This window comes from Euleptes europaea, chromosome 5 (assembly GCF_029931775.1).
Source record: "Euleptes europaea isolate rEulEur1 chromosome 5, rEulEur1.hap1, whole genome shotgun sequence".
Classification (NCBI taxonomy): domain Eukaryota; kingdom Metazoa; phylum Chordata; class Lepidosauria; order Squamata; family Sphaerodactylidae; genus Euleptes; species Euleptes europaea.
Genome location: NC_079316.1, coordinates 11,810,136 through 11,830,386, shown reverse-complemented (window position 1 = coordinate 11,830,386; position 20,251 = coordinate 11,810,136).

Below are 20,251 nucleotides of genomic sequence, written 5' to 3'. Positions count from 1 at the left end.
CTCTAGAAGGTCTTTTCTTATTATTCCGTTGATTTCACACTTTCCCGAATGTTTTCATAACTATCATTTAATCATGACTATCGTTTAATCTGTCTGCTGTCTGGTAAAGATAAGGCAGTGACTCTATCCGTAGTTTATTATTTAACGGCCCCTTTGAAGATACGCCGAAAGTTATAATCAAGTTATGCCTAAATGCTCATTTGCATACAGGCGCTCATTTTGTACTGGAACTGGTAATCTTCTCCAGCACAACCGCCTTCTCTGGGTTGACGGGAATTGTAGTTTTGTTGCCTTTCATGCTGACTAGAAAGGCAGAGGCAACTACAGTTCCCATCTCTCCAAGCAATCTAATAAATTCTGAGTAAGGTTGCCAACAGGCCTGGAGAAAAATCTCCTGTCCTTGAACAGAGGCTTCATCTGTCCAAGTGGGTAGCTGAAATTTTTCATGGCGTGGAGGCATATAGCAACTTTGGGCTGAAGATCAAACTGGCATTAAAAGGATATAGGGTTGCCAGGTCCCTCTTCGCCACCGGCAGGAAGTTTTTGGGGTGGAGCCTGAGGAGGGTGGGGTTTGGGGAGGGGAGGGACTTCAATGCCATAGAGTCCAATAGAGTGGCTGGAGATCTCCCGCTATTACAACTGATCTCCAGGCAACAGAGATCAGTTCACCTGGAGAAAATGGCCACTTTGGAAGGTGAACACTCAGGTATAATACCCCACTGAAGTCCCTCCCCTCCCCAAACCCCACCCTCCTCAGCCTCCACTTCCCAAATCTCCAGGTATTTCCCTACCTGGAGCTGGCAACCCTATCTGTACTGGATATCTAGTAGGATTGCCAGGTTTTAGTAGGATTGCCAGATTGCCTTTTCACTACCGGTTGGAGGTTTTTGGGGTGGAGCCTGAGGAGGGCAGGGTTTGAGTGGGAAGGGACTTCAATGCTATGGAGTCCAATAGCCAAAGCAGCCATTTTCTCCGGGGAACTGATCTCTGTCATTAGGAGATCAGTTGTAATAGCGGGAGATCTCTAGCCATCACCTGGAGTTACTTGGAGTATCCCGTTGGGAACAGTCAAATTGTTCAAACTGTCTGTACAACTGTGTATTGAAAATGATGTATCCTGTATTGGAACTTCAATATTGAATGTTACACACAGTTTGTATTCTTTTCTCCAATGTGAGATCGGACTGGATTTTGGAACTTATATGTGCATATATAGAAAACGTCTACTAAATGGAACTGATGAAGAAATAGAAACGATTGTCATCCTATGAGCCTCGTCTCCTCGTATACGGAGAGCTGAAGAAGCTGCCCCGGCGGCGGCGAAAACGCAAAGCATCCGGATGGCGTTCCGATCTCCCTCTTCTGCCTTCTGTTCTCCTTTCCTAAGGAATAAGAGACTTATGAATTGAGACTGAGTCTCTTTGACATTAAGGCATATGAACTGATCTTTATTTATTACAGTTGGCTTGCTTGTTTGTACATATTGTCGTTGTCATTGGAGTAGCTCCTGCTACTTTTTTGTATTGAGTCCATCTATAGAACTGATAAGTTTCTTTTGCTTCACGTCAGCACTTTCACTTTTGTATTTTGTCAATATACGTTTTGTGCAATCATTTGAGAGCCTTGTACTATCTTTACCTCAGCATCACCTGGAGGTTGGCAACCCTAACTTCACTGTCATAGAGTCCAGTTGCCAAAGCGGCCATTTTCTCCAGGTGAACTGATCTCTGTCAGCTGGAGATCAGTTGTAATACCAGGAGATCTTCAATTACTACCTGGAGGTTGGCAACCCTAGTATTTAGAGATCTGTTGCCCCATCCCTGTTGTTGCCAAAATGGCAGCCATGTTTCCCAGGAAGCAAAATGAGCTGAGTCTCACTTTATGTCCACCCGTCAAGGCTTTCCTTATTCACCTTCCTATCACAGCTTCTGGGCTCCGCCAACATCCGGGACCTCCGAAAGGAAGAGACGCTGCTGAGACTGTCCGGCTTCAAAGCTGTGCGAGGACATAATGATGTGTCAAGAACAAGGCGAGAGTTCGCGCTTGCCAGATTTCTGCGTCCGGGGCAAGATTTCCTTTTATAGCATGCAACCAGCACCCAGCGGTTGAACGGAGCAACATTAATTCCACACGAAAGGAGACGGCTCGGAGCGTGTGAACTGTCAGCTGAGAACACAACTAGAAGCCTGTTGAATATCTCTTACTAGGCACAGCTGTGACTCAGTTGGGGAGTTATTCTTCAAATAGCTGAGAAAGGGGGAGAGGCTACTAGATCATGTAACAGTAGGCCGGGCCAGATTTATTCTGTCTCCACCATTTCGAGGAGTGCAGGAGTTTGCTTTTCTGCAAAGCAAGCGTCTAGCCTAGGAGGTCTATTCTCCCAGAGGGGGTGGGGGATTTCCTGCCTCCTACAGCGTTGTGTGTGGTGCTGTGTCACTTCCTGTAAAAAAACTGGAAGTGACATTGGGTAGCTCTAGGAATTGCCAGAAACTCTATGGTTTTACTATAGAGTTTCCAGCAATTCCTAGAGCTTCCTATGTCACTTCATTTTTTTTTTTACGGAAGTAATGTGGTGCCACAGCTGGCATTGCAACCCCCCATATCCTTGCCCACAACTACGGTTGCCAGCTCCAGGATGGGAAATATTTGGATATTTGGGGGGTAGAGCCTGAGGAGGGTAGGGTTGGGGTGGGGAGGGACTTCAAGGGGGCATAATGTCATATAGCTTACCTTCCGAAGCAGCAGTTTTCTCCAGGGGACCTGGACTCTGTCACCTGGAGATCATTTGTAATGGTGGGAGATCTCCAGTCACCGCCTGGAGGTTGAAAAAAACAGCACTATGACCTTAATGAAAAATACACCTGTAAGATATAAGAATGACTCAAAGGTGCTGAATGCTAAACATTTACTATAAAGACAAAAATGAGCACATAAGCATCCTTTCTATCTACCTAACAACAGTGTGTCACGAATATTGTTGTTAGGTAGATAGATAGGTTGCTTATGTGCTCATTTTTGTCTTTATAGTAAATGTTTAGCATTCAGCACCTTTGAGTCATTCTTATATCTTACAGGTGTATTTTTTCATTAAGGTCACAGTGCTGTTTTTTTCAGCTTTACCACCTGGAGGTTGGCACCCCTACCCACAACCCTCCTGCAAGTTGCCAGGCACTGGCAGATCTCCATGCTCAACCTGAATGTTGGCAGCCTTGGGTTCTTACAGGAGAGGATCCACAAGAGAGAGGAGAGTCTAATCTATCCCACGCTGCTAATCTCCCCTGGAAATAGCCCACCCTCCCTACCTAGGGAGGGGCTGTGGCTCAGTAGTAGAGCATCTGCTTGGCATGCAAAAGGTCCCAGGTTCAGTCCCCGGCATCTCCGGTTAAAGGGACTAGGCAAGAATGTGATGTGAAAGACCCCTGCCTGAGACCCTGGAGAGCCGCTGCCGGTCTGAGCAGACAATACTGACTTTGATGGACCTTGATGGTCTGATTCAGTATAAGAGAGCTTCATGTGTTCATGTGTTCTCCCAGACTTATTTCCTCTGTTGTAGTTCAGTGCTGGATGGGGGAGGAGGTTCAGAGAGTCAGTGGGCAGAGGAGAGATTTGAAATCCCCCTTCGGCTCACCAGCTGTTCTTTGCAAAAGCCTTCAGCTGTGCAAATAAGGGAGACAGTGTCTGGAGTTCTGCACTTGCCTTACTCTGCCTAGTTTTGCCCAGAATTCAGCTTCCTTGGGGTGCATAGTTTGGGTTACTGTGCTGTAGAAATTAAGGTTGCCAAACTCCAGGTGGGGCGTGGAGATCTTCTGGAATTACTACTGATCTCCAGACTACAGACGTCAGTTCCCTTGGAGAAAATGCCAGTGTTGGGAGGGAGGACTCTATGGCATTATACCCCGCTGAGGCATAATGCCAGGTGAGGTCCCTCTTTGCAACCAGTGGGAGGTTTTAGGGGCGGAGCCTGAGGAGGGGGGGTTTGGGGAGGGGGGGACTTCAATGCCAGAGTCCAATTGCCAAAGCAGCCATTTTTCTCCAGGTGAACTGATCTCTATTGGCTGGAGATCAGTTGTAATAGCAGGAATACTCCAGCTACTACCTGGAGGCGGGTAACCTTACGCTGAGGTCTTACCCCTTCCCAAATCTCACCCCCCAGGCTCCACCCCCAAATCTCTAGGGATTTCCTAACCTGGCGTTGGCACTTTAACTTGGGTTCCTGTGACACAGATAGGCCTTAGGTTCCATCCTCTAGAGAGCCAAATCTTTGAAGGCTGCCATATGCCGAGCACATTACACAGATTTTGAAATTATCCACATTTTGATCTGATCTTTCTCAGATGCAAAGTCTGTTCAGCATCAGCGGAATGGATAACAATTGCAAGCCAATATCGGTTAGATCCTCCAAAGCAGCTCAAACAATGGAACTAATCTTATATGGTGTGTTTGTGGAGGTGGTGAGAAGGGGACACCAGTAGATCCTCTCTCAAGGGAGGAGCAGCCTCCCAACCTTCTATCCTGCCTACATAAGGTTGCCGACCTCCAGGTGGTGGCTGGCGTTCTCCCACTATTACAACTGATCTCCAGGCAACAGATATCAGTTCCCCTGGAGAAAATGGCCACTTTGGCCATTGAAGTCCCTCCCCTCTCAATCGGAGTGGATTGAAAAAATGATGGAATTAGTAGAAATGGCAAAACATACGGCGTCGGTAAATCAAAAGGATGATAATGAATTTGCAAAAGATTGGGAGGCATGGACAATTTATTGTAGAGATGAACTTAAATGTGATATTAACAAATGTATTTTGATCTAATTCAGAACGGATGTATTGGGCATGGACACCCCTGTTATAATGGAATTAGAAAAACAATACAAAGAGAAAAAAAAGTTAACTAAAAGATCAGAGGAGGGGGGAGGGGAAGTTAAAGAACTATACTTTTTAAAATGTGTAATGAAATGTATAATGATTATTTGGGGGGAAAATTAAAAAAAATAATTAAAAAAGAAGAAGTCCCTCCCCTCTCCAAACCCTGCCCTCCTCAGTCTCCACCCCCAAAATCTTCAGGTATTTCCCAACCCGGAGTTGGCAATGTTATGCCTACATGATATCCTGCCTCCATCCCCTGCCCCAACTACAAACAGTAACCCAAAAGAGGTTGCTAAATAAATCCCCCGTTTTCTCTCAAGCCTCTTTCACGGCTTTTGTGGGAGGAAGAAGTCAGCGAGGATCCGATGTAATCCTGGCTGATCCTCACCCTTCCCGCGTCCTGAACCAACAAGAAGGGTAGTTTATATTGTCCTTTTCCCTCCTCTCTCTTTTTTGATATTATTATAAAGAATTGTCAAAAGCTGGCAGCCAGCTCCGAAACAGCTATCCTACTGTTCAGTGCTCTGCGGATTTCTGTAAGATCAAGAATACTAAGTGTCAGGCATTTTTTTCTCCTCCTAGCACCTCAGCTAGGGTTGCCAGGTCCCTCTTTGCCACCAGTGGGAGGTTTTTGGGGTGGAGCCTGAGGAGGGTGGGGTTTAGGGAGGGGAGGGACTTCAACGCCATAGAGTCCAATTGCCAAAGCAGCCATTTTCTCCAGGGGAACTGATCTCTATCTGCTGGAGATCAGTTGTAATATAGCAGGAGGTCTCCAGCTACTACCTGGAGGTCGGCTAATCCTAATTTTAATGGTTTCATAATGTATTTTATCATGTTTGTTTTAAATTGTTAGCCACCTTGGCGGCCCTTGCAAGGGCAGAAAGACAGCATATAAATTTTGTAAATGGATAAATAAGCAAACAGCAGCGATGACAAAAGTAAAAAAATCCAAATGAAAAGTACCAAGTGACATCTGAGAGCTGGCAACAGCCGAATAAGCGTCGGAGCAAAGTAAAGTTGCCAACTGCCAGGTAGTGGCAGGAGATCTCCTGCTAATTCAACTGATCTCCAGCCGATAGAGATCAGATCACCTGGAGAAAAATGGCCGCTTTGGCAATTGGACTCTATGGCATCGAAGTTCCTCCCCTCCCCAAACCCCGCCTTCCTCAGGCTCCGACCCAAACATCTCCCGCCGGTGGCGAAGAGGGACCTGGCAACTAGAGCAAAGGGGGAAGCCTCTGCTGAAAAGACCTTGGCAGAAAGGTTAGGTTTTCACCTGACTCCAAAAAAACATAAGAGAAATGGCCACTCGTCTCTGACCACAAGCAGGAGGGCTTCCACAACTCAGGGGACACCATGGGAGAGAGACACCTTGCCCTTGACTACCGTCATCTAAAATGAAAGCGTAAATTATGAAACCGTAAAGTCCAGGGGAGAGGAGAGCATCAGAACATAAGAGCATAAGAAAAGCCATGCTGGATCAGACCAAGGTCCATCAGGTCCAGCAGTCTGTTCACCCAGTGGCCAACCAGGTGCCTCTAGGAAGCCCCCAAACAAAGCGGCTGCAGCAGCACCATCCTGCCTGTGTTCCACAGCACCCAAAATAATAGGCATGCTCCTCTGATCCCAGAGTGAATAGGCATGCATCATGACTAGTACCCATTTTGACTAGTAGCCATGGATAGCTCTCTCCTCCATGATCAGGGGAATGATCCATAGGGATTTAAAAGGTTTTCTGTCTCCTCCCACCCACCCAGGGCTGCCAGCTCCAGGTTGGGAAATACCTGGAGATTTTTGGGGCGGAGCCTGAGGAGGGCAGTTTTGGGGAGGGGAGGGACTTCAATGCCATAGAGTCCAATTGCCAAAGCAGCCATTTTCCTCCAGGTGAACTGATCTCTATTGATGAGCAACTAGATGTGGCTTTGGGGAAAGCAGCCAGCAGAGGCTTGCGGAGCCTCTGGCAAGCTCAGATGTGATCGATGCTACTCGCTGCAGCAAATTAGATAGATGGGGAGAAAAGAAGAAGAAGAAGAAGAGAGAGGGAGAGTCTCTACAGATGACCTGGCATTCGCTCCCACCACCAGATGGATCTTGAGAGGTTCAATTAAGATACCGCGTTCCTATCTGCAACGCTTCCTTCTCGGTTGCTGCGGCTTCCATACGGACACGGCCGACAGGCCCTGCAGCTGCTTCAAAGGGCAAAAAGGGGACGGAGATCCTCCCCGCGTGGAGCTTGTCCAGATGAGCCATCCAAAAGCACAGGGAGACGGCACAGGCTGCATTTTCTGCTGATTGTTATTACTGGAGCTATCAATAAAGCCAGGCCGCAGGAAGGAAGGGGAGCCGGCTAGGGCTGTAAATCAGGGGGGAACGGGGTGCTTATGATCCATCTGGAGCAAGGTGGGAAGTTCATCTGCTAACAGCTGCTCTATGTGTGTGTGTGGAGGAGTCTTGTCAAACCTCCATGCGCATTCCTGTCTCTCCCTCCTCAGCCACACCAGATCAACACAGCGGCACCTTCCTAAAAGTTTCCCTTTTCCTCCCGTTTTGTTTCCAGGGCCTGCGCGAAGATCATTTTTCAGAGAGTGGGAGGCAGTGGGAACAAGACGCTCGCAGCGAAGGGCGCTTCTCCTCAGTTTTGTCCTAGCTAAATAGGTTGTGCAAGTTGTGCCCCAAAACCTGCCAAACCCGTTTGACCGGAAGGGACAACGGGGCAAGTGGGTGTACTCCATGGGACACCGCCCGTCCTTCAAACCATTTGAACTCCCTTGAACTGGAGGTAGACAGAAGTTTGGTTTTGTTTTCCAAAGTGGTGAAAATGAGCTTCAGTTTATTGGTTCTTGTAGGTTATCCGGGCTGTGTGACCGTGGTCTTGGTATTTTCTTTCCTGATGTTTCGCCAGCAGCTGTGGCCGGCATCTTCAGAGGAGTAACACTGAAGGTCAGTGTCTCTCAGTGTCAAGCGTGTAGGAAGAGTAATATATAGTCAGAAAGGGTTGGGTTGAGCTGAATCATTGTCCTGCAAAAAGTAACCAAGGTAATGTGCAAATCATTGTCCTGTAAGTATCAAGATAATGTGCTAATGAGGGTGTGGTATGTTAATATGGAACCATTGTATCCTGAAGTGATCTGTTAATGTGTGAAATCCAAGGCTAATCTGCATGGCTATTGTGGACTGTAGTCTTTGTCAGTCTGGAGGTTTTCAGGACAGGAAGCCAAGCCTTATTCATTCTTAAACTCTCTTCTTTTCTGTTAAAGTTGTGCTGATGTTTATGAATTTCAATGGCTTCTCTTTGTAATCTGACAAAATAGTTGGTAGAATTGTCCAGTCTTTCAGTGTCTTGGAATAAGACCCTGTGTCTTATTCCAAGACACTGAAAGACTGGACAATTCTACCAAGACCACGGTCACACAGCCCGGATAACCTACAAGAACCAATGAACTCTGACCGTGAAAGCCTTCGACAATAGCTTCAGTTTAGCTTGGCAGGATCATCAAGAGAGGGTTAATGAAAAGATAGCTAGGAGATGGTTGCTGTCCTCCAGGTAGGGTTGCAAACCTCTATGTGGTGGCTGGAGATCTCCTGCTATTACAACTGATCTCCAGCCAATAGAAATCAGTTCACCTGGAGAAAATGGCTGCTTTGGTTATTGGACTTTATGGCATTGAAGTCCCTCCCCTTTCCAAGCTCCGCCCCCTCAGGCTCCACCCCCAAAATCTCCAGGTATTTCCCAACCTGGAGCTGGCAACTCTACCTCCAGGTGGGGCCTCCAGACAACAGAGATCTGTTCCCATGGAGAAAATGGCTGCTTTGGAGGGCGGACTCTCTGGCATTATACCTGGCTGAGATTCCTCCCCTACCAAAACCCCACCCTCCATAGGCTCCATCCTATAATCACCTGGAATTTCCCAACTAGGGTTGCCAGGTCCCTCTTTGCCACCGGAGGGATTTTGGGGCAGAGCCTGAGGAGGGCAGGGTTTGGGGAGGGGAGGGACTTCAACACCATAGAGTCCAATTGCCAAAGCAGACATTTTCTCCAGGTGAACGGATCTCTGTCGGCTAGAGATCAGTTGTAATAGCAGGAGATCTCCAGCCACCACCTGGAGGTTGGCAACCCTATTCCCAACCTAGATTTGGCAACCCTACGAGAGAGGAAAGAGGTGTGGATGGGATTAGAACACAACCTGGCCACTTTCTCTTTGGATGTTTTTATTTCCTCTAAATTCACCAGACATCAGCAGCATTGGATATTAAAGGTCAGTTCTCTTTATATGGCGGATGGCTAATGAATCTCTCTGTTAACAAGTGCTTCCCCTGGTGAACTCTGGGCAACCTGCATCCCATTTATGAAATCCGATGACCAGGTGTCTTTTATTGGCATGGTGGCGATTGACACCATTTGACACCACGTCGAAATGCCCCTGACAAGCCAGTTGAGTTCCTGACTAAGAAGCTCCTGATGAATGCAACTCCATATTATTTGCTCCCAACTGCCAAATTTTGCAGTATTGCAATTAAAATACGCCAAATTAGGATGGGGAAAATTGTTAAACCTTCTTATATTTTTAGAAATATTAAGATGAAAAGTTTAATCACGTGATATGTACTAATATCTCATACTTTAATAATATTTAATAATATATATTTTATTAAACTTTGTAATTTGTATTAGTTTAACAATTTTAACAAGAAGAAGAAGAGTTGGTTTTTATATGCTTACTTTCTCTACCACTTAGGGCAGAATCAAACCGGCTTACAATCACCTTCCCTTCCCCTCCCCACAACAGACACCCTGTGAGGTAGGTGGGGTTGAGAGAGCTCTAAGAGAGCTGTGACCAGCCCAAGGTCACCAAGCTGGCTTTGTGTGTGTGTGTGTGTGTGTGTGTTAAGTGCCGTCAAGTCGCTTCTGACTCATGGTGACCCTATGAATCAGTGTCCTCCAAAATGTCCTATCTTTGGCAGCCTTGCTCAGATCTTGCAAATTTAGGGCTGTGGCTTCCTTTATTGAGTCCATCCATCTCTTGTTGGGTCTTCCTCTTTTCCTGCTTCCCTCCACTTTTCCTAGCATGACTGTCTTTTCCAATGACTCTTGTCTTCTCATAATGTGGCAAAGTACGATAGCTTCAGTTTAGCCATTTTAGCTTCTAGGGTCATTTCAGGCTTGATTTGATCTATAATCCACTGATTTTTTTTTTTTTTTGGAAGTCCATGGTATCCGTAACACTCTTCCAACACCACATTTCAAAAAGAATCTACTTTCTTCCTATCAGCCTTCTTCAATGTCCAGCTTTCACACCCATACATAGTAATAGGGAATACGATGGCATGAATTAACTTAATCTTAGTAGCATCGTATGTAGGAGTGGGGAAACAAGTTGACAATTTGTTGTATCAACTTTTGGCTGGTCAAATAGACCGTATGAATAAATTCATTCATTCATTCCCGTCAAAATGGGTGTGCTTGTAACTCATCCCCAAACAGCTTATAGCCCCTTAACCTTCTCCGGTGGTAATCAGTAGCAGGCCTTCTAGATTAGGGCTGTTGGAAAAAAAAAATTCAGTAAAACTCGGATTCGGCAAATTTGGCCTGTTTTTATTTGGGAAATGCCGAAGTCCGAATTTCCCCTATTCGGATCCGTGGAATTTGGCATGAAATTCGGCGTTCACAAATAAATTCGGCCGAATAATGTTATTTAAGCACATTCGAAGCTTTCCACGGCTCCGGGGGGAGCATTTTTGGAGTTAGAAGTCCCAGACTTTCAGTGTAGCTTGAGGAGACCCTTCTTGCAAGAACCACCAAGTTTGGTGCAGATTGGGTCAGAGGGTTCCGAGTTATGGGGTCTGGAAGGGGTTCCCCCCTCCGCCCATTGGAATGAAGAGGAGCCGGCAATCCTTAATGTACACCAGAGAGCGGTAAATCCAAGGCAAAACCTCCCATTGTTTCTGGGGCAGCCAGAGAGAGACTCACCGACCCACACTGACCTCCAGGCAAAGGTGGCAACCAGTGAAAACAGCAACAATCACACTCGCAAAGAGGAGATCAAGCCCCCCCCAGGACAGGTCACCCCCCCTTTGGCTCCCCCCCCCCACACACACACATTAGAAGCCAGTCCGTGGCTTCTAAGAGCCGATGTAACTACGTCGAAAGTGCATCCAACGACACTCAAAGCGTAAGTAAACAGCGTAACTAGCATGGGTAACATATCTTTTCATTTCAACACAGCCAAAGAGCAGAAAAAGGCAGAACTCACACTCCCGCAGAGGCGAGCGGGCAACCCTCCAGCATTTTTTTACTTTGGCTCTATCCGAACTGGAAACCGCTGAATTGGGGAAAATTTGGCTGTTTTGCATGTCGGATGGAACCGAATCGACAGACCTATTCTAGATGCCCCTAGTGCGCGCTATAGAGCTATTATATTCACTTGGAGGCCCACTCCATGAACTCCCTTGCTGGTAGATCATCTGGAGGCCTGCCTTATGCACTACAAATATCTTTAACACGTTTGTCTTGAGATAGCCTTCAGGAACCTCCAGGTATCTTTTGACGTGCTTTCTGGATGGATTCATCTCCCCTCCCCCGGCTGCCCCAACTAAAGCAGAGAGCGTGTTTCTCTGACACATCTGAAGAACATTCTGAGCATGTCCACCAGCCGCTGCCTCCCAGCCGCCCTTGCCGCCAAATGTTCAGGGAGAAGAGCCAAGTCAGGCAGTCGGGAGATAAATCTTGTACTCTTTTTGGCCATGCGCGGTTCACGGCTCTTGATTAATAGAGCTCTGAGATTCCTCTTGCATTGCGCCCTTTCCTGAATTTGGGTTGAAATGTCTGTTCTAGTGTTTCTCTTTCCAGTGAGTTCAGCATTTGGAAAATTGCATGCAGGTGAGTTTCTTTGTACACCCAACGGGCTGTGAGCATGTGGATTTGTGTTTGAATATCATGTCCAAACTGTGTCAGTATCTCTATGTGTGTCCATACATCAACTATCCAAACTGCTTGTTGTGTGATGAAGCTGCCTTAAACTGAATGAGACCGTTGGTCCATCAAAGTCAATATTGTCAACTCAGACTGGCAGCAGCTCTCCAGGGTCTCAGGCGGGAGGTCTTTCACATCACTTACTGCCTGGTCCTTTTAACTGGAGATGCTGGGAATTGAACATGGGACCTTCTGCATGCCAAGCAGATGCTCCACTACTGAGCCACAGCCCCTCTCCAACACACATGAAGCTGTCTTATACTGAATCAGACTGTTGGTTCATCAAGGTCAGTATTGTCTACTCAGACTGGCAGCATCTCTCCAGGGTCTCAGGCAAAAGGTATTTCACATCACCACCAATCTAGTTCTTTCACCTGGAGATGCCAGGGATTGAAACTGGGACCATTGGTCCGTCATAGTCTGTTGTCTACTCAGACTGGCAGCATCTCTCCAGGGTCTCAGGCACAGGTCTTTCACAACATCTACTGCCTGGGCCTTTTTAACTGGAGATGGTGGAAATTGAACCTGGGACCTTCTGAATGCAGAGCACAGGCTCTTCCACTGAGCCATAGCCGCTCCCCTGATGACACACTGGAAATACAAGCATTACTAGCAGAAAACAGCTGAATCAGTCAGTTCAAAATGAGGCAGCCATGCTACCATCAGGGGCTTAGCGTCACTCTGGTGGTGGAAGTTCTGAACTGGTTGTCCCTTTGGATCTGGGCACAATTCAAAGTACTCAGTCTTACCTTTAAAGCCCTAAATGGTTTGGGGCCAGGGTACTTGAAGGACCACCTCCACCTGTATTGTCTAGCCTGCTAATTGATATCTGATTCACAAACCCTGCTCTCAGTGCCCCCGCCTCACTTCTGAAGGCAGCTACCAGTCTGAAAACCGGTATTCATGTTAAGCTGATTAACTATCTATGTTTTTATGCTCCGGTGGTTGCTGTGTCCCCCCCCCCCCCAATTTGGGTTTTAAGGAACAACTTTGTGTGTGTGTGTGTGTGTGTGTGTGTGTGTGTGTGCAAGCTAGGGTTGCCAGCCTCCAGGTAGTAGCTGGAGATCTCCCACTATTACAACTGATCTCCAGCCAGTAGAGATCTGTTCACCTGGAGAAAATGGCTGCTTTGGCAATTGGCCTCTATGGCACTGAAGTCCCTCCCCTCCGCAAACCCCACCCTCCTCAGGCTCCGGTCCAAACCTCAGGCAACCCAACCAATCTAGCTAAACCCTGCGGGGTTACAGAGAGAAGAGGATGAACAGGTGTTCCAGGATAGGGGTGCCAGCCCCCGGCAGGAGGGTAAGGTTCTCCCAGAACTGCAACTGATCTTCAGACTACAAGGGTAAGTTCCCAGGGTTGCCAGCTTCGGGTAAAGAAATACTTGGAGATTTTGGGTATGAAGCCTGAGGAAGGTGGGGCTTGGAGAGGGGAGGGGCTTCAGTGGGGTATAATGCCATACAGTCCACCTTCCAAAGCAGCCACTTTCTCCAGGTGAACTGATCTCTGTTGCCTGGAGATCAGTTGTAACAGCGGGAGATCACCTGGAGGTTGACAACCCTATCGGTTCCTCTGGAGGAAATGGCTGCTTTGGAGGGCAGACTCTATGGTATAACATAGTTTCTAGGAGAAATCTCTCCCCAAACTCTCCTCCCACGTACACAACCCCCAGACGTCCAGGAAGTTCTCAAGCCAAAGCCGCCAGTCCTAAAAATAATCCTTCGCCTTCTTTACTGAATTCACAGTGGGTGGTCTCCAGATACCACTGGAGTAAAGGTCTCTTCACACATTACATTTTTGGTGTACAACTAAGATGTTTTGAATGTACACTAGGAATGTGAAACACAACTCTCAGCCGAGTGTCCCCTCTGAATTTCTCTCTGTTTAATGTGTAAAATGGCCCTTAAGTAATGACCCCTCTCCCTCCCTCTCCCCCCCCCCTCTCTCTCTCCATTCATAAGGTTTAAGAAACATCTCCATGGGATTTTTCTTATGGGGTAGGACTGACGAGGGCGGCCAACTTGGAAGGCTTTAAGAGGGGAGTGGACATGTTCATGGAAGAGAGGAGTATCCATGGCTACTAGTAAAAATGGATACTAGTCATGATGCATACCTATTCTCTCCAGGATCAGAGGAGCATGCCGAATATATTAGGTGCTGTGAAACACAGGCAGGATGGTGCACTGCAGTCATCTTGCTTGTGGGCTTCCTATAGGCACCTGGTTGGCACCTGTGTGAACAGACGGCTGGACTTGATGGACCTTGGTCTGATCCAGCAGGGCTTTTCTTATGTTCTTATGACCGGCTGTCTCCTATGTCAGAGGAAAGCTTAGTTGCCTCAGAGCTCAAATCGCTCGAATCAGCTTAACAGCTATTAGAAATTAAGTGGAATGCCTCTCCAACGATTAAAATTATGGAAGAAGGAAGTTAAGATAATTATTTTATCATGTTTGGGGGGATTTTTAAAAGGCGATTGGTCTTCTGGGGGGATGCAAATTGAAAAGACAGGCCCTGCTGTCGAAGTGAGAAACCTGACAGGAGATAATGATAGCCATAAATATTTATCTCTTCATTCCTCATATCTTCTGACCAAAATCTGGAGCAGCAAAATAGGATATATTCAATGAACAATACATTAATTCAATGCCTATATAAAATGCACTGGGGTTAAACAATTAATGGGGTACAATGCCATAGAGTCCACCCTCCAAAGCATCCTCTCTCATAATACTAGAATACGGGGTCATCTGCTGAAGCTGGAGGGTGAGAGAGGTATTTCTCCACACAACACATAGTTAAATTGTGGAACTCCCTGCCCCAGGATGTAGTGATGATTGCCAATTTCGAAGGCTTTAAGAGGGGAGTGGACATGTTCATGGATGAGAGGGCTATCCATGGTTACAAGTCAAAATGAACGCTAGTCATGATGCATACCTATTCTCTCCAGGATCAGAGGAGCTTGCCCATTAGATGCTGTGGAACAGGCAGGATGGTGCTGCTGCAGTCATCTTGTTTGGGGGCTTCCTAGAGGCACCTAGTTGGCCACTGTGTGAACAGACTGCTGGACTTGATGGGCCTTGGTCTGACCCAGCATGGCCTTTCTTATGTTCTTATGAAATTTCTCCCTATAAACAGACAGAACATAATCAGTGAAGATCCTTGTTTCTAATTCCGATGGACGGCCTTAACTCTGTCCCAGTAACATGGAGGACATCAGTCTTGGCTTGCCCTTCTGAGGGCTTTGACACTGGTTGGCTGAGTAGGTGTGATGGCACAGAATGTTCATAAATATTCCAGATGCTCAGGGAACAAGGCTATGAAATGGTGCTTCTGTGAGAGAAGTGGAAATTGTCATAGAGGTCTGTTTTATCTGGCTGCAAATAAAGTTTATTTATTTATTTATGTCATAGAGGTCCCAGAGCAGAAACAATTCTGTAGGATTGGCTGCGGAATGGGAAGAGGATCTAAGAGGGAAGCATAGAAGTAAAGCAGTGTAGAGGAGAAGGAGTCTTGAGGAAATGGGTAGAGGAGACAAGGAATTGAGGGAAGAAGAAGGAGGAGGAGGAGGAGAAGAAGAAGGCAACCCTACTAGTGACAGAGAGGAATCTGAAGTATAATCTCTCAGCTCCTAAGGTTCAGTAGAGGAGAGGCAGGAGTTGAGAGAGAGAGATGGAATCAAGGTGTCAGAAGGTGATTTTTTAAATTACACCCTTCTTTCAAGGAGCTTGAGCATCCCACAACATTCTCCACATCTCCATTTTATCATCACAACAACCCTGTAAAATGGGCCAGGCTGTGACAGAATGACGGGCCCAGGGTCACCCAGGAAGCTTCATGGCACAGTAGAGGTTTGAACCCAGGTCTTTTTGGCCCTTGTGGAGTACTTTAACCACTACACTGCACTATTATACCCAACCCTCACTTGAAGGCAATGAGAGCCAGCAGCTAGGGATGCCACCAATTTTGCAGTGAACACATTCCACAGTCAAACTTGCCATGTTCCACTGTGATAGCCAGATGTGAACCAATCACCACATCTGTTCATTTCAGACTTGAATGCCTAACAAACAGGTTTGCAACAGGTTCCCCCCCCAAAAAAAACTGTGCATCTATGAAAAACACTGCTGATCCAAACTGACTGGTAGCCATTAGTGTCGCTAAGGACTGCTTAGATGAGTAATGAATGGTAGGATTTTTTTACAAAACACTGTGTTTACTTATGATGGATTGATAGGATTTGTGGCTGATTTAACTATATGGAGCAGAAGAGCCCCGTGGCGCAGAGTGGTAAGCTGCAGTACTGCAGTCCAAGCTCTGCTCACGACCTGAGTTCAATCCTGACGGAAGTGGGTTACAGGTAGCCGGCTCAAGGTTGACTCAGCCTTCCATCCTTCCGAGGTGGGTAAAATGAGCACCCAGCTTGCTGGGGGTAAAGGGAAGATGACTGGGGAAGGCACTGGCAAATCACCCTGAGAACACAGTCTGCCTAGTAAACGTCGGGATGTGATGTCACCCCATGGATCAGGAATGACCTGGTGCTTACACAGGGGACATTTACCTTTTTATATGAGAAGCAAGGAAGGGGGTGGGTGGAATAGAATTCTGTGGGGTTGTGCGAGAACATGCATGGGTGAAAACACAGTTACTCCACACTGCACCGTACTGTTAGGAAGGAAGGAAGAAGAAGAGTTGGTTTTTATATGCTGACTTTCTCTACCACTTAAGGCAGAATCAAATCAAATCACCTTCCCTTCCCCTCCCCACAACAGACACCCTGTGAGGTAGGTAGGGCTGAGAGAACACTAAGAGAGCAGTGACTAGCCCAAGGTCACCCAGCTGGCTTCATGTGGAGGAGGGGGGAAACCAACCCGGTTTACCAGATTAGAGTCCACCACTCATGTGGAGAAGTGGGTAATCAAACCCAGTTCTCCAGATCAGAGTCCACTACTCCGAACCACTGCTCTTAACCACTACACTACACTGCACTGGCTCAGGAATAGTTGAGCCAACACATACACAAGAACATATGAAGCTGCCTTATACTGCATCAGACTGTCAGTCCATCAAGGTCAGTATTGTCTACTCAGATTGGCAGCGGCTCTCCAGGGTCTCAGGTGGAGGTCTGATCCTTTTTAACTGGAGGCGTCGGGGATTGAACCTGGCACCTTCTGCACACCAAGCAGATGCTCTGCCTCTGAGCCACAGCCCCTGAACCTTCCAAACAGCCACAAATGTGATGACCAATGGGCAAACTGGCTCCCTGTTTGCAACTGGCAAGCAGGATGTAAGCCAAATTGCGTGTCTGAGCATCCCTGCTACTGTGTTTTGCGCTCAATTTCATGTATTAATTTGAATTATCCAGTCAAATCCTTGGTTGCATCCCAGTTCTTCCTTCTCTTTGTACCATCTCAAGATTGTCTTATGGCCAGTTGACATGTTATAAAGTCCTCATGTCTCCAGGGATGATCTTATGCATGGGGCACCCTGGAAAGCTGCCCTGGGCCCCATGCTGGGACGGGGGGTCTCACTGCCCTGCAGCCACCTGCCCCTACCCCACTGCTGTTCTGAAGATCCCACCACCATGGTATCACAATGGTGGCTTCAATGGCGACTTGTATGGGGAATGTCCAGATTTGGCCTCATGGCACTCCAGCAAAATAGTGTTTGACTGAGACAGTGTGACAGTGCACATCTCCCAGTAAGGAGGGGTTTGAACCTGCCTCTCCATATGAACATAAGAAAAGCCATGTTGGATCAGAGCAAGGCCCATCAAGTCCCTTTTGACTAGTAGCCATGAACAGCCCTCTCCTCCATGAACATGTCCACTCCCCTCTTAAAGTCTTAAGAGCTTAAGAACGTAAGAAAGGCCATGCTGGATCAGAGCAAGGCCCATCAAGTCCTAGGCTTACCAGGTCCCTTTTCACCACTGGCAGGAGATTTTATGGGGCGTAGCCTGAGGAGGGCGGGGTATGGGGACGGGAGGGACTTCAATGCCATAGAGTCCAATTGCCAAAGCAGCCATTTTCTCCAGGGGAACCGATTTCTATTGACTGGAGAAAAGTTGTAATAGCAGGAGATCTCCAGCTGGTACCTGGTGGTTGGCAACCCTAGGTTTAGGCAACCCTAAGTCCAGCAATCTGTTCACATAGTGGCCCAACCAGGTGCCTCTAGGAAGCCCACAAGCAAGATGACTGCAGCAGCATTCTCCTGCCTGTGTTCCACAGCACCTAATATAATAGGCATGCTCCTCTGATACATTAACACCCTGACCTGGATGGCCCAGGCTAGCCTGATCTCATCAGACCTCAGAAGCTAAGCAGGGTCGGCCCTGGTTAGTATTTGGATGGGAAACCTCCGAGGAAGTCCAGGGTTGCTACGCAGGCAAGGGCAAACCACCTCTGTTCGTCTCTTGCCTTGAAATCCCTACAGGGGTTGCCTTATTCCAGGTGTGACTTGACGGTATTTTCCACCACCTCCATTAACACTCAACCCACCACACCACCGCGGGTACCCAGATGGAGAGTTTTGCACCGCTGATTAGTTTTGAAAGCAAAGGGGCATTTGAATCAAGGACTTAGCAATTACACCACGCGAGGTTCCTGGCCTTTGGAGTGAAGGTCAGCTCTAAAATGCTTCAAGTACTTAGTTGAACACATAAAACATAAGTGTGAATATGTTGATTATGATCTGCATTGGAGCAACCTATAAAAACCACCCTTCAAGGTGCATTGAGCATGGATTTTTCGAATGCAGCATGCTTAAAGATTTAGCTTTCAAAACACACCAGAAATCCTTCTTTCTATCGAACTGTATCTTGACCCCGGTACGTAGCAAGTGCTCGTCTTCCCACAGCGTTTCACATATTAGACAAGTATGTAATTTCCTAAATAGCAAATTATGTGGGTATGAATCACCGTGTTTAAATAAATAACTTTATGCTTTGTGCTATAGTATTACCCAGATTATTCAGCAGCCCTTTAAATGTACCTGGAATGGTGAAAGCGGGCAGACGGAGAGTTAAGATTGCCGTGGCAACCGCTCATTTTTCCGATATCTCGATTTATATGTTGTTGTTTTTTTAAAAAAGAAAAGAAACCAAGTATGACATGTAAGGAAATCTGGATCTCTTACACGCATTATCTCAACTTCTTGTTTTCCATACTTAAATCATGAGGGGGATTTTCTTCTTCTGGAAAATGTCTCGTATTTATTTTTATTAACGGTTCTGTTTCTTCCTCTGAGCATCCTTAACCTTGAGTTAATTAAGTTTTTGGCTGGGAATTTCCTTCATATTTTAATACGACACATAAATTACATTAAGAGTATAAATTAGGTTCCTGAAGGTCTCGGGGCCCAGAGGGACTCTGGAAATGTTGGGCTGCGCTACACACACACAAAACTCCTTTCACAATGAAACAGGGCTTCTCCTTGACTTCTAATTTTGTAATTGTCTTCCGAGATACAATTATAGATGGGGCCTCTTATCTGCAGTGTGTCTTTTGTTAGGGGGAATATGGAAAGGTACAAGAGTAGAACTCAAGTTTCCTATGCCAAACAGATGTGTACAGTACAGAATTGGCGATTCCACATCTTTAGTAGCATGACTCATGATCGACATGATTTCCCGTATCTCACGATGCTGCCAGACTGAGACTTCCTTGGCCCAGGGCCAAGACTGCAATCATAGAATCACAGAATCATAGAGTTGGAAGAGGCCATATAGGCCATCTGGTCCAACCACCTGCTTAATGCAGGATTAGCCTAGAGCCGTGTTGGCGAACCTATGGCACGCGTGCCACAAGCGGCACGCCGAGCCCTTTCTATGGGCACGCGTGGAGCCGCCGGGCCCCCCCGCCCGTCCCCCGCCCCCTCTTTGCGGCCTCGACGTCATCTGCCTCCCGCCGCCCCACTCCGCCTTAGCAGCAGCGCCGCCGCCCCACCCAGGCGCCGCTCCAGATCCGCCACCGGCCGCTCATGCTCGGCCCCGAGGGCTGCCCTGCCGGCCGCACCGCTACGCCCGCCGAGTCGCCCCCGCCCCCTCCTCCGCCCCCTTGGCTGCCCGTCCCCCTCCTCCGCCCCTCCTCGTGGCCTCGGCGCACGTTTCCGCCTCGCCGCAGCCAACTTTGTCGAGGGGCGGGGCGACTCGGTGGGCGTAGCGGTGCGGCCAGCAGGGCAGCCCTCGGGGCCGAGCATGAGCGGCCGCGGAGGAGGAGGGTCCAGAGCGGCGCCTGGGTGGGGCAGCGGCGCTGCTGCTGAGGCAGAGCGGGGCGGCGGGAGGCTTGCGGGAGGCTTGCGGCGGGAGGCTCTTTTGCTTGCCACTGAGAGATGCACATTTACCCCATCCAGAGTCTCAAAACTGCATTGGGGGGGGGTGTTTGTTGTCTATTTGTGAAAGAGAGGTTTTGCCTTGGACTTGCCA